Genomic DNA, 14,494 nt, shown 5'->3' with positions numbered 1-14,494 from the left:
TTTATCCTGACAGGAGAAGACTGCAGAATGTTATGCAACTATTTTTCTACTCTGACTGATGACCTTCCTTAATACCTACTCATGGTGAAAAATGGATATGGAAAATACGCTTTCTTCTCTTTGCTACTTTATTTGGTCCGTTATCACTAAAGATGAAAAATATTTACTTGTCCCCATGCCCCACTGTATACGATAGATGTATCATTCCATAATACAGATTGCCACTTGTAAACATTATGTTGCAGGCCCTCTTTCATCATTTATAATCTCACATTCCTTGGCTCTGCATCCCCTCTTGAGCCACAGGGAAAAAGGATTATCAATACCTATTTGTGGGTCTCTCTGTGTTCCTTCAGATGGAGTGTGCCTCAAATATTTAGCCCTGGACAGCTCTTTATCTGTTCTTCACAGGGAAGTTCATAACAATGAGAACTTTAATATTTATTTAGCATTTACTATGTGCCAAAGCTCTCTGTGCTGGGTTAAGCACGAAATAATCAGATCAAATACAGCCTCTCCTCCTTGGGGTTCACAATATAAAAGGAATCACATCCTCGTTTCAAACTAAAAAAACTGAGGCCCAAAGTCACTCAATGAGCCAGAGCTGGGATTAGAACCCAGATCAGAAAAGCAGCATTCTAATCCCAGATCCACCACTTACTTGTCTGTTGTGTGACCTTGGGAAAGTCACTTGATTTCTCTGTGCCTCAATTACTTCATCTGTAAAATGGGGATTAAGATTGTGAGCCCCATGTGGGACATGGACTGTGTACAACCTGATTATTTTGTAGATACCCCAGTGCTTAGTACAGTGCCTGGAACATATTAAGTGCTTAACAAATACCAGTAAAAAAAATTCCAGTCCCAGGCTCTTTCTACTAGGTCCCAAGGTGCTCAAAGTGAAAAAACTATGAACCAGTCCTGCTGACTGAATACGAACTTTAGGTAGAGCACTAGGTTAAGCACTTGGGGGAAAAAAATCAGAAAAATGGAATGATACACTTTTGGTCTTTTCTGTTCAGGTTCTGTAAGGGAATAATTAAAGTAATTCATCCAGTTGCTCTCTACAGGAAAAAAGAAAGAACTCCAGGTGTTAAGGAGAGACGAAATTTGTTTTTTTTTAATCTCCCTCATCCTTTTCTTATAGATTTAATCTTAAAATTTATTATTTTCCCCTCATTTGGGGATAATTTTTCTTCTCCAAGGCACAATCATTGAAATGAAAAAATATTATTTGCTAAAATATGGTTGTCAACAAAAGTAGTCCATGTAGTAATTTTTATTTCATTTCCTCATTATAAATGATGTATTTGCCTATTTCCCAATGTATTTTTTAGGTTTTCACATGAGTACTTTCTAATAATAATTATAATTGTGGTATTTGAGAAGCAGCGTGGCTCAGTGGAAAGAGCACGGGCTTTGGAGTCAGAGGTCATGGGTTTGAATTCCGGCTCGGCCACTTGTCAGCTGTGTGACTTTGGGCAAGTCACTTCACTTCTTGGTGCCTCAGTTACCTCATCTGTAAAAGGGGGATTAAGACTGTGAGGCCCACGTGGGACAACCTGATTCCCCTATGTCTACCCCAGCGCTTAGAACAGTGCTCAGCACATAGAAGCACTTAACAAATACCAACATTATTTATTAAGCACTTACTCTGTGTCAAGCACTGTACTAAACTATGGGATAGATACAAGATAATCAGATCTCTCATGGGTTCTCAGCCTGAGTAGGAGGGAGAACAGATATGGTATCCCCATTTGGCAGACGAGAAACTGAAGCCCAGAGAGGTTAAGTGATTTGCCCAAGGTTACACAGCAGATATATGGTGGAGTTGGGATTAGAACCCAGGTTCTCTGACTTTCAGGCTGTGCTCTTTCCACTAGGCCACGTTACTTCTCTGTAGCAATTCATTACAGTAGGACTGGAAAACTCCAACTAAAGGTCATGCAGATGAAATTTTGGCACTGGATTGCGGTTTTGAGAAACCCTGCTAACTGGAATTCACCCCTCACTCTACCCTGCATCTCTGGGCCTGTTCTAAAGTTACTCAAGGCATCAGGTGGGTGGGAGAAGTTGATCTTGGGGAAGGAAAAGTCTGAGACATGTGACAAGATCCGTGTTTCTGGGTGGCTTCATCCATCTCACCTGCATGTGTCCTGCATGACACTATCCCTGCTCAAATCAAGTTGATGGACTTAAATGAGCTTTTCTAATGAAAAACAAAAACTATGTAATTGCCCCAAGCATAAATCACTCACAGTTTGATGTTGATAACATCCAAATTCACATACTAAGTTGCAAATGATTGTCATTCTCGAGGTCCATCTACATGTAAAAATCTTCATTGGGAAAAAAGAAATGGTAGCTTCACAGTTTGAAACTCATCACCATATAGGAAACAACAGTTATTTTAGGTCATCAATTTCCTGAAAAGGAATGCGCAATATCCCAAACCACTACTGGATTTAAACCTGAGCCAAATCTGTGAATGATGTTTTAAAAAATGGATATAAAATGTGTGGTTTTACCATGTCTTTTCACCAGTTTAAGCTATTCCACATGCACACACACAGCTAAGGTAATGTTTACAGGGCTGCATGTATTGCATTTGAGTATTTTCAGTTGACTTTTATTAATTATTGAATTTAATAAATTATTCAATATTTCCCTACCACCTAGGTATCAAAGACTCTTAAGTAGAAGAATCAGTCATTCTACTACATTTTTTTCTATGGTATTTACTAAGTGCTTACTTTGTACCAGGAACCGTACTAAGCGCTGGGATAGATACAAGCTAAGCAGCTTGGAGCCAGTTCCTGTTAATAATAATAATAATAATAATAATGTTGGTATTTGTTAAGCGCTTACTATGTGCCGAGCACTGTTCTAAGCGCTGGGGTAGACATAGGGGAATCAGGTTGCCCCACGTGGGGCTCACAGTCTTAATCCCCATTTTACAGATGAGGGAACTGAGGCGCAGAGAAGTTAAGTGACTTGCCCACAGTCACACAGCCGACAAGTGGCAGAGCTGGGATTCGAACTCATGAGCCCTGACTCCAAAGCCCGTGCTCTTTCCACTGAGCCACGCTGCTTCTCAACTTGTGGAGCTTCCTGTTCCACATGGGGCTCACAGTCATAATCCCCCATCTACACGAGGTAATCGAAGCACAGAGATATGAAGTGGCTTGCCCATGGTTACACGGCAGACAAGTGGCAGAGCTAGGATTAGAACCCAGAACCTTCTGACTTGCAGGCCCAAGTTCTATGCACCAGACCATACTTCTTCTCTACGTTGTTTTACTGAATCCTATGTAAATAAATCCCAAGGCACTCTGATACTAAGTGATGGTTTACCAAGTGGTTGGGGACTCCAGTTGGTGCCAAAGATAACCTGTTCTATGACCACAGGCTGCATCAATTTATCACTCCTACTTCAAATACAACCCAAGCACATTTCTGGCTCATAAAGGCACTGTTCGCCTCTTGGCAAGGGACCAAAAAATGGACATTACTGAATTTTCTTGGATGAAATCTGCATGTGTGCAAAAGAGTCTCTCAAAGACACTCACTCATGGATGCCAACTCCTGAAAGACAGTGGCATCTTGGGACTGAACAACAACTGTCAGTGTTAATAATAATAATAATTATCATCATCATCATCAATAATAATTGGTAAATGCTAACTCTGTGCCAAGCCCTCTATTAAGCATTGGGGTAATCGGCTATATCTTGCATATGGGTTGGTATGTGTGAATTTGTCTAGGCATGAGTAGATAGTTGTGAGTGTGTATTGTGTAAACACTGAAAGGGATTTTTTTAAATAGAATTTTAGTGCTTACTGTGTGTCCGGCACTGTACTAAGCGCTGGAATAGATACAAGATAATCAGGTTGGACACAGTCCATGTTCTTAATAGGGTTCACAGTTTTAATCCCCATTTTACAGGTGAAGTGACTGAGGCACAGAGAAGTTGTGAGTTGCCCAAGGTCACACAGCAAAGTGGCAGAATTAGAATTCTTTACAAATTCTTTAGTTTGAAAATTTTGCAGTCCTGTTCTTTTGCATTTTATGTCTCTAGTGATAAGTACTTATTATTTTTTCTCATTCATTACTTTTTAAAATCATTAAATCTCAAAAAAAAACCCTGTTGCTTAGCTCGAAAGCCCGAAATTGAGAAAATGAGAGTATTATTAAGTATAGTTGTGGAGAGGAAGGCATTAACAATATGGCATAGTGGATATGGCCCGGGACTGGAAGTCAGAAGGTCATGGGTTCTAATCCTGACTCCACCATGCAGCTGCTGTGTGACTTTGGGCAAGTCACTTCACTTCTCTGTGCCTCAATTGCTTTATCTATAAAATGGAGATTGAGATTGTGAGTCCTACATGGAGATTAAGCTTGTGAGCCTTGCTTGAGACACGGGACTGTGTCCAACCCAATTTGCCTGTATCCATCCCAGTGCTTAGTACAGTGCCTGGCACATACTAAGTGCTTAACAAATACCATAATTATTATTATTAGCTACAATCCTGATTTTCTGGGACACTTAACAAAGTAAATCATTTCCAAATTCAAGTGGACAAATACAAATGAATATGATCCTCATAGAAACTGTTTGTTATTTTCCACCCACACAGCAACATTGTTTCTGTGGTGCCTTCACCCAGAAGGCGCTGCTCCTTTTAATTATGAGTGCTTGATCTGCCCATTTTTCCAACTTCCATTTTCTCTTTCATAAATACTAGACTTTTAAGATAAAACTCATGTTTAAATACATTGCATATTATGTGCTCTCCTGGGGATGACCCAGAAAAGTAAAGGAGTATTATGTCTGAAAATAAAAAACTAATCCCCAGATCTTTTTACTGATCCCAGGAAGGAAAGGGTTGTGTAGCAGCCCATCTAGAGAAGATGCAGAGGGATAGTGGATGGGGTTGGGAGAAAGTCAGAAAACTGGATTGTTTCTGGTTTTGTCTCTGACATGGAGACTTAAGTGGCCTGACTTTGCCTTGGGCTGAAGAATCCCAAAAGGGGGTGAGGCAAGGGATAAGCAGGGGAAAAGAAAGCCCACCGACCTTATCTCAATCATCCAGTCTGAAAGCACAGGGTGCAATTCAACTATCCTCCCCTCTCTAGAAGGTGGGGGGCGGGGAAGGATACTGAGGGAAGGACTTGGACTTGATGGAGAAAATGGAGCCCATTTTGTTAGTAGAAAATAACTTATTTTTTATTTTTTAGTGGTATTTTACAAGTGCCTATGTGCCAAGCACTGTTCTAAGTTCTGGGGTAGATACAAGGAAATCAGGTTGGACACAGTCCATGTCCTAAATGGGGCTCATAGGATTAATACTGTATTAATAATCCCCATTTTACAGATGAGGTAACTGAGGCATAGAGAAGTTAAGTGACTTGGCCAAGGTCACACAGCAGACAAGTGGAGGAGCTGGAACTAGAACCCAGGTCCTTCTGACCCCTAGGCCCGTGCTCTATCCACTTGGCCATGCTAATTGCTATCAAAGGAACTAGTGCAAACCTCAAACAAATGCAGTTCAAGTAGATGCAGCAGTCACAGTGATCTCACTGAAAATATGAATGTTCAGACATCATTAATAGTGGGGAATATGGGTCTAAGAAATGCAATGAGGAAAATAGCCAAGGTCAAACAAACTTTAGAGTTGTGATGAAAGATGATAGTCCCCCTCCATGTGAAAGCATTATCCATCAGGGTCAAATTCCTATCTGTTTCTAATCACATTCATATCCCCCTTCATATTTCAGTTAAATGCTTCATTGTTTTTAAGCAATCCTGAGAGTGGAAGACTAGATAATTTGATTTTGGAAAAAAAAATGAGGAAAAACTCCAATGCCTTAACTTTTAATTTCACTAAATGTATCCAGAAATGTCATTAATAATTCATAGAATCTGAAGTGACAGCTTTGGGGCTATAATGGATAGCAGATTGCCCTTGAAACGTGGCTACCTTAATTTCTTTTGATTTAAACTCTAGCTAAGAGCTTAGTCTATCCTCTTTTATGATATTTGTTAAGCACTTACTATGTCTCAAATATTTTCTAAGCTCTGGGGTAGATACAAGTTAATTGGGTTGGATCCAGTCCCTGTTTCACGTGGGACTCACAGGATAAGTAGCAGGAAGAACAAGAAAACTGAGGCACAGAGAAGTTAAGTGACTTGCCCACGGTCAAACAGCAAGCATTTGGCAGAGCTGGGATTAGATAGAACCCAGGTCCTCTGACTCCTAGGACCATGCTCTTTCCATTAGGCTATAATGCTTCTCAGGAGGACTTCAGTGCATGTCTACAGTCAATCAACCAATCAGTGGTATTTATTGAGTGCTTACTGTGTGCACAGCACTGTCATCAGCACTTGGAAAGCACGATAGATTTGGTAGACATGACTCCTGTCCGCAGAGAGCTTACAGGTTAGTGTGGCTTCTTCCTCAGACAGATTATTATATTGTTCTTAACCAATTAAGTAAATTCACCTAGGGTTCACCAGGATGCAGCTATATAGGTTGATGCTGATAAATAGTTCTCATTTTTAGCTATATCAATAATGTCAGGCAATTTTATCATCAGGTTTCCTTTCTTACAAGTAAGCTGATCTACAAGCAGCCAGATAATGATGATTCACCACAAGTCCAATATTTAATCACTAAATTGGAACACTGTTAATCTTTTCCATACTACTCTACTAATAATAATAATAATAATAATAATGTTGGTATTTGTTAAGCGCTTACTATGTGCCGAGCACTGTTCTAAGCGCTGGGGTAGACACAGGGGAATCAGGTTGTCCCACGTGGGGCTCACAGTCTTAATCCCCATTTTACAGATGAGGTAACTGAGGCACCGAGAAGTTAAGTGACTTGCCCAAAGTCACATAGCTGACAAGTGGTAGAGCCGGGGTTCGAACCCATGACCTCTGACTCCAAAGCCCGTGCTCTTTCCAGTGAGCCACGCTGCTTCTATTACTACCAAACAGTAATTTAGAGTGAAGGTTGTTTTAGACAGACCTGGTAAAGAAGTGAAAGATTTTTTTTCCACTAAATTAAAAAATTCCAGGAAAGGAAATTGAGACACTGAATTATGAAAATTGCTTTCCCCAAATCAGGATGATATACGGAAAAATGAATTGGATAACTGACAATCATTCAACAAGGGGAAGAAGACTATCTCCAAAACTATCTCATTAACAAAAATATATTAAACAAAAAGAATAACAGAGTGTGTAAATGTATCTGCCAAGAACTGTGCTAAGTGACATGGGCAAAACACCTTCTCTGAGGTCTCTCTACCCTTTTTGTTCACAAACCTACTTGAAGATCTTGGCAGATACACTTTCAGATCTGGAAGTTTTAACCCACTAACAGCCTGATGGCTTCCTCAGAAAGATCTGCACATCACAATTCAGATTCCAGTGGGCAGCCTTTTTTGATAGCACCAGGAGAAATCACTGATTCCTTGGTTCATTACAGGTAGGGAATATGTCTGCTGACTCTGTTGTATTATGCCCTCCCAAACACTAGCATAGTGCTTTGCACACAGTTAGTGCTCAGTAAATACCATTGATGGTGAGGCACTTGATTCTTAGATTCCCCCACCCCTTGCATTACACCAGTCCTGATGGTGTTGGCTAACAATGCTCTCCTGATTAGATGAATTATGAAATCGCTATTCAGTGAAATAGCAGCTGGGGGTCCCCTGCTTTGATAAATTAGCTGTGCTGTCCCAAAGTTTTTCCAAAGTTTCCTTAATTCTCCAGGGCCGGTCTGGATTTTTTTAGCATGTCCCACGTAACTAGAAAAATACTGAAATTTCCTATAACAGTTCAATAGGAGCAGCATGGCCTTGTGGAGCACATATGGGTCTGAGAGTCAGAGGACCTGGTTCTAATCCCGGTTACTCCACTTACCTGCTGTGTGATTTGGGCAAGTCACTTAACTTTTCTGTGCCTCAGTTCCCTCAACTATAAAATAGGATTTAATACCTGTTCTTCCTCCCACTTACACTGCAGTCCTCATTTGGGATAGGGACTGTGTATGCTCTGATTATCTTGTATCTCTCCTGCTGCTCACTACAGTGCTTATTATGATAGGCGTTATCTAGCACCATAATTGTTATTTTTATTATTATTATTATTACTAATTAGAACCATAACAATAATGTGAAGCTGTCTGGAAAGTTTGGTGACAATTTTAACACTGGTTGACTCACGAACAATAGCCAGACCAATACTTAACACCGCTCATAGTTTAAGCTCGCTGTGATATTTCGACGTCTACTTTGAAGAGCAATAATATAAACAGCTTACAAGTGACACTACCCCACAGTGTTTAAATTTTGGGGGTCTTAAATTGTCTTTCACCTAATCGATAAAAAAGAAAATAATGTTGGTTATAAATTGGCTTCAAGTCCATTTGCTAAGAAGAAAGTAAGAGAGAATGCAGCTTGGTCTAGTAGAAAGAGTATGGGCCTGGGAGTAGGAGGCCCTGGGTTCTAAATGTAGCTCCATCACAGGTCTGCTGTGTGACCTAGGGCAAGTCACTTAAATTCTCTGTACCTCAGTTTCCTCCACTGTAAAGTAGGTGATTTCGATACCTGTTCTTCATCCTACTTAACTGTGAGCCCCATGTGGGCCAGTAACTGTGTCTCACCTGATGAACTCGTAGCTACTCAAGTGCTTAGAACAGTACTTGACACATAATAAGTGCTTAACAAATACAACAAATGCAGAAGGAGAAATATGTTGCCAAATATATGACCAAATATTAGAGAGGTAGTGTGGACTAATGAAAAGAGCATGAGTTTGAGATTCAGTCATCCCAGCTCTACCTTTGGCTTGCGCTATGGTCTTGGGCAAGTCACCTAACTTTTCTATATCTGTTTCCTCATTTGTGAAATGGGGATTAGATACCAGTTCTCTCTACCTCTTAGTGTGATAGTCTCCTTTTATGATAGTCTCCAGTGGAACACGGACCACATCTCATTTATTTCATATCTATTACATCAAGCACTTAGTATGGTGCTCTGTACATAGTAAGTGGTCAATAAATACGATTGAATCAATTTAACTCCCCTCTCAGGGTCGCACCTGGAGAGTTTCCAGTACTCTACCAGTCTCGACTACAGAAGAGAAAGTCAAGCAGAGGCAGACCCATTCTATTCCTAGCTTGGTCAGTGGCTAGCGAGTGGAAGACAATCTGCTACAAGTCAAAACTCACCTGACCTGGGCAGCAGCGGCATGGGAGAGAGTCAAGGGTGGAGACTCAAGTTTACTGCACGGAAGGAGGCAATGGTAAGACACTTTGGTATTTTTATCAAGAAACCTCTATGGCTACACTACCAGAACGATTGCGGCTGGAGGTGGGGCATTCTGGGAGAGATGTGTCCATTGTGTTGCTACGGGTTGGAGATGATCCCACAGCATAAGACAAGACAAGATAACTTTTAACGCAGTACTTGGACCCATACTAAGCACTTAATCCTTACTAATTAAATAATTCAAGAAAAAACTTCATTAACAATAACTAAGAAAATAATGGAGAGTTTTGCCCAGTTAACTGGAGATATTTCTTATTTGGGTGTACATTTCTGGGGTACATTTGGCCATTCTTTCAAAAGCTTGGAAAATGTACACAGATGGTATCATTTGTTTTTTTTCTGTACTGAGACCAGCGGCTACAATACTATCAGGGAAAGCTTGAATACCTTGCAGTCTCCCGTGACTCCGGTTCTGAAGAACTATAACTGAACAAGCATGCCACATTATCCACTGTTTGTTGAAATAAAGCCTCATGGAAGAGGAGATAAGGTCTACTTGTTTCTCCATCAATATTTCAACCTTGTTTATTATGGAATTATTACAGATTGTCCTTGCAATCATACTTCCTTCTCACATAGGTAAGACTTTTCACTGGGATGGTAAAGCATTTATCTTTTGAGGCTGTGGCTTATTAAGTATGATTTTCCCCTTAGAACCTGGCAGGAAGGATGCCCAAGGGAGACATCTCTCCCACCATCCATCTATCTATCCCCCATGTCCCGGATACTTCCAGGTAGCTGAATTGAAGTCCATCTTTCCCCAGGAATTTGCTTGCCATTCCAAACATGCTCCTGTGGGCTGATTTTCAGTGAGCACAAATGCAGACTTTGATAGTGGGGCTTTTCAGAGGGGAGAAGCACATCCCCCAAATCTATCCCAGTTTTTTCTGGTTTGGTTCTCTTTTGTCCCTTCATTGTCCGTACATAGGCTACCTAAGGGAAATTGTTTCCCCCTACAAGCCCGGGGCAGGTGTGAAAAAGGAGAGGAGAAATTGAGCAGCCAATGGAAGTTTAGGCACCTACCAGAGTGACTTTTTTGTCTGTGATATTTACCAAGCATTTAATATGTGCCAGTAACTGTACTTAAGCACTGGAATAGATATAAGATAACTAGGTTAGACACAGTCAATGTCCCACATGGGGCTCACAGTTTTAATCCCTATTTTACAGATGAGGTTACCAAAGTACAGAGAACTTCACTGACTTTCCCATGATCACACAGCAGAATCATGGTACACTAGGGATTAGAACTCAGGTCCTCTGACTCCCATGCTCATGCTCTGTCCACTAGGCCACAGTGCTTTTCATGGGCCCTTTAGTTTTTCACCTTCTTTAAGTATTTCTAAAATGGGGTTTGAATTGAAAAGTCTAATGAGAAAAACAGACAAAAATCCAGGATAAAATATTCACTCATGTTTTGGGCTCAGAGGCAGTTTTTGGGACCTGAATAGTCTCTATGTACCTCTGTTCTTAATACAAAATAAGCACTTAAACATACACCTATTAGTACTGATATTATTTTTGTTAATTGAATAGAGTTTACAAATGCTAGAAATTGAAGAGGATTGACAAATTTATTTTCAAAACTCTTTGATATTAGTTGTATATTTGGGGCTCCAGTTTTAAACAGAACCCATTAAACTAAAATACAATGGTGGTCTGTTATTTCTTTAAATAATATTTATTAGACTCTTGACATTCAATAAACTTAATTTTAGCAGTTTGCTGAACCTCTTACATATGGTCTCCTGGAGTTCTGTTCATTACGACACACAGTTGAAAAATAATTTTTTTCTCTGATCCGTGAGTTCTATTTCTCAATCTTAATGAGTGGATTGAGAAACTCTTATAATGAATGTTTCCTTATCTTATCAACTTCAATCTAAATGGTGTTAAATGGTTTTTTATGGTATCTGTGAAATGCTTACTATGTGCCAGGCCCACTGTACTAAGCACTGGGGCAGATATTAGATAATCAGATCAGACACAGTCCATGTCCCATATGGAGCTCACAGTCTTAATCCCCGTTTTATAGATGAGGTAACTGAGGCACAGAGAAGTGAAGTGACTTACCCAAGGTCACAGAGCAAACAAGTGGTGGATCAGGATTAGAACCCAGGCTCTTCTGACTCCCAGGTCCACATCACAGACTTCTCATTCATGGACAATACAGAGGTCTGAACTGCTCCTGTGTATCTGCCGCCCCGCTCCTCCCTACAATTGTTCTCCAATGTAATAATCTTAATTAATGTCTGAATTCTGCCAGTCCTACCAGCTCCTATTTTTGAGAACTTTTTCTGCATCCACCCTCACCCATTGGATTAGAAGCCTCTGGGTCAGGGGTTGGATCTGAACCATTTATCTGGATTTTCCCTGAGTTTAGCACATAACTCAGCACACGGTAAGTGTTTAATGAATACTATCATCATCAGAATACTCCAAAGACCATCCACCAATCAGCCAATGACATTTATTGAACACTTACTGAGTGCAGAGCATTGTGTTTGGGAAAGTACAATACAACAGAGTTTAGAGATGTGATCCTAGGTAAAATCCCTCATTTAGGAACAAGTAGAGGTCATGCAGATCTGCCTGTAAATATGAACTAAGATCTGAGTTTGAAATCTTAAGCTCTAGAAAGAGTGAAAAGTCCTGAATTGCTTCATTGAAATGGCTAGAGAGAACACTAACTGCAAGGCTGAAGATTTCCCCTCTTCATTAAGTCTAGAGACAAGAATGAAAAATGTAGGCTTTGAATTAAACCCTCAATCAGGAACAAAAGAATGCTACAGAAAACATATGGATTAATATGGGAAGTTAAGGTTTTATCTGCTTCTAATCTTTCAAGAAAAAAGTTTTACAACCAAGTCCGCAGCTCTCCACAGTTGAAATATGAGTATGGTGAGTCTTTCCTTATATCCTAGGAAACATATATGAAACATAAATTTCCCATATCAGAAATGAGCCTATGACTGTGATTTAGCACACACAAAGGTTACCCTATACTAGGCCCAGGAAAAATACATCGAAAAATTTTAATGGACACAGTTCCTCATCTCATGGCTTTTACCATCTAAATGGGCAATCAGTTAGTAGTATTTGAGCACTTATTGTTTGCAGAACACCATATTAAGAGCCAGGGTGAGTTAAACAGAATTAGAAATGATCCTTCCCCTCAAGAATCTTACAGGAAACTACTTCAACACTCAGAAAAGCCATGCCATATTTAGAAAGACAAAGCAAAGTGTTGTTGAATCCATGGAAGTAGGGTTCATCTCTTGGAATTGAATTTTGGGGCTGCTATCCTATATACCTTCAAATTGGGTATAGTCACCTGACTAAATTCAACACCAACCAAGGCAGATAAAGAATTCAGAATTTCCACCAGCAACCAAAGGATAAGACCATTTATACCCCAATGGCCATGACTGATGCATACTTCCATATCAGGAAAAGATTACAGTCAGAATTTAATAAGTAATACAGATTGAGAGGCCCTAACCCAGAATGGTGAAGGAGAAATTTTCAAATCTGCTCTTTATAACACCTGAATGGCTTGAAGCATGATTCACAGTTCCTAGAGCCAGGCTTGAGTGGTGAATCCAAAGAAATGGCTTCAGCTAAAATCACTGGCTAATTATACTCCTGGTGGAATTAACCTAAACTAGCTGTCTTTATTTTTTCTAGAAGCTGCTTGGAAAGAGAGAAATAACTTACCATACCCAACGGTCCTGGCTAGGTCTCCACAGACAGGGAGCTAGGACTGCTGTTTCTCACTTGGCCAGTTCCAAAAGACCAAGCTTCTGCTCAGCGCTCTCCAAAGTTCAACTCTGACCCCAGAGGGTGGAGCCTCTTACCCTATTGCCTAAAAAACAGTACCACCCAGCTTGGGCTAGTGGAAAGAGCGGGGGGGGGGGGCCTGGAAGTCAGAAGAACTGGAACTGAACTGGAAGCCAGTTCTAATTCTGGTTTTGCCATGAACTTGCTGGGTGACCCTGGGCAAATCGCTTAGTAATAATGATAGTATTTGTTAAGCACTTACTTTGTGCCAAGCACTGTTCTAAGCACTTAACTTTACTGTGTTTCAATTACTTCATCTGTAAAATGGGGATTAAGACTGTGACCCCTCCAACATGGGTCGTGGACTGTGTCTAACCTGATTAGCTTGCATTTACTCCAGTGCTTAGTACAATGCCCAGCACATAATAAGTGCTTAATAAATACTATTTTTAAAAAAGTGATCTAGTGGATAGAGCACAGAGCTGGGAATCAGAAAGACCTGAATTCTAATCCAGACTCTTCCACTTGTCTGCTGTATGACCTTGGGCATAATCCTTAACTTCTTTGTGCATCAGTTTTTGCATCTGTAAAATGGGGGTTAAGCCCTAAGTGGGACAGGGACTGTGTCCACCCTGATTAGCTTATATCTACTCCCATGCTTAGTACAGTGTCTGGCATATAGTAACTCTTTAACAAATATTAAGAAAAAAAAAAACCCTAAAAAGTTCAGGAGATCTAACCTGAATCAGTCTGGTGACCAGGCTATTGAGAATGACTGAGAAATTTAATACTGCCCTAGAGAAGCTGAAGGTCCCTTAAGAAGGCCAGGCTAATTTGATGTGATTTCCCACTTCTCAGTATCAGGAATCCTGGCTCTCCATCTATCTCCAGGGGTCCCTTCGATCCCCAGTGGTTTAGGGAATACTGGCTCGCATGGCCAACTTCACCCCACGTATTTGCTCTGGTGGGAGAACAGACCACCTATTCCCATAGTGTTGAATGAGAGGGAAGAGGACATTCCATAGTCACTGTTGCTAAAGCCATCTCATAGCCACACTGGACTGGATTTTTCCAGTGCAAGCTGTTTTCTGGCCTGAATTAATTGGGTAATTGCCTTAAGACTCCAACTCCTGATTGTGTCCCAAGAAAAAAGGATTTTGAACTAGAAAAGAAGAAATTGAAGGAGTTCTTCCCCAGACAAAATAAGTACTCCAACACGATTCACTTCCAAGGCTCGTAACAAAACTTCCCCTTTAAAATCGGCTCCTCAGAATGACTGTCATCCAGCTTGGGGAGGGGAAGGGATATGAAGCCATACAACCAGCACAGTGTGGCTCTTCTGACAGGAAAATATTTGTAGTTGGAGAGGTTT

General features: G+C 40.5%; 1 protein-coding gene and 1 non-coding gene across 2 annotated transcripts in view; one reads left to right on the top strand and one right to left on the bottom strand.

Annotated features, from left to right (window-relative positions):
• The window catches only part of FAM181A (family with sequence similarity 181 member A), a 101,342-nt gene extending 88,194 nt beyond the window's left edge, over positions 1-13,148 (bottom strand). The window contains exon 1 of the mRNA XM_029057581.2: positions 13,060-13,148. The gene's annotated coding sequence lies outside the window, so the exon portion shown is untranslated. The remainder of the gene's footprint in view (positions 1-13,059) is intronic.
• Positions 9,095-9,232, top strand: LOC114816829. The gene has a single exon (XR_003764639.1). It is a non-coding gene; the product is annotated as a small nucleolar RNA SNORA7 (small nucleolar RNA).
• Positions 13,149-14,494: the final 1,346 nt, after the last annotated feature.

The sequence above is a fragment of the Ornithorhynchus anatinus genome, chromosome 1 (assembly GCF_004115215.2).
Source record: "Ornithorhynchus anatinus isolate Pmale09 chromosome 1, mOrnAna1.pri.v4, whole genome shotgun sequence".
Lineage (NCBI taxonomy): Eukaryota > Metazoa > Chordata > Mammalia > Monotremata > Ornithorhynchidae > Ornithorhynchus > Ornithorhynchus anatinus.
Note: the sequence above shows the minus strand (reverse complement) of the source record. Positions and strands in the feature narration are given on the sequence as shown.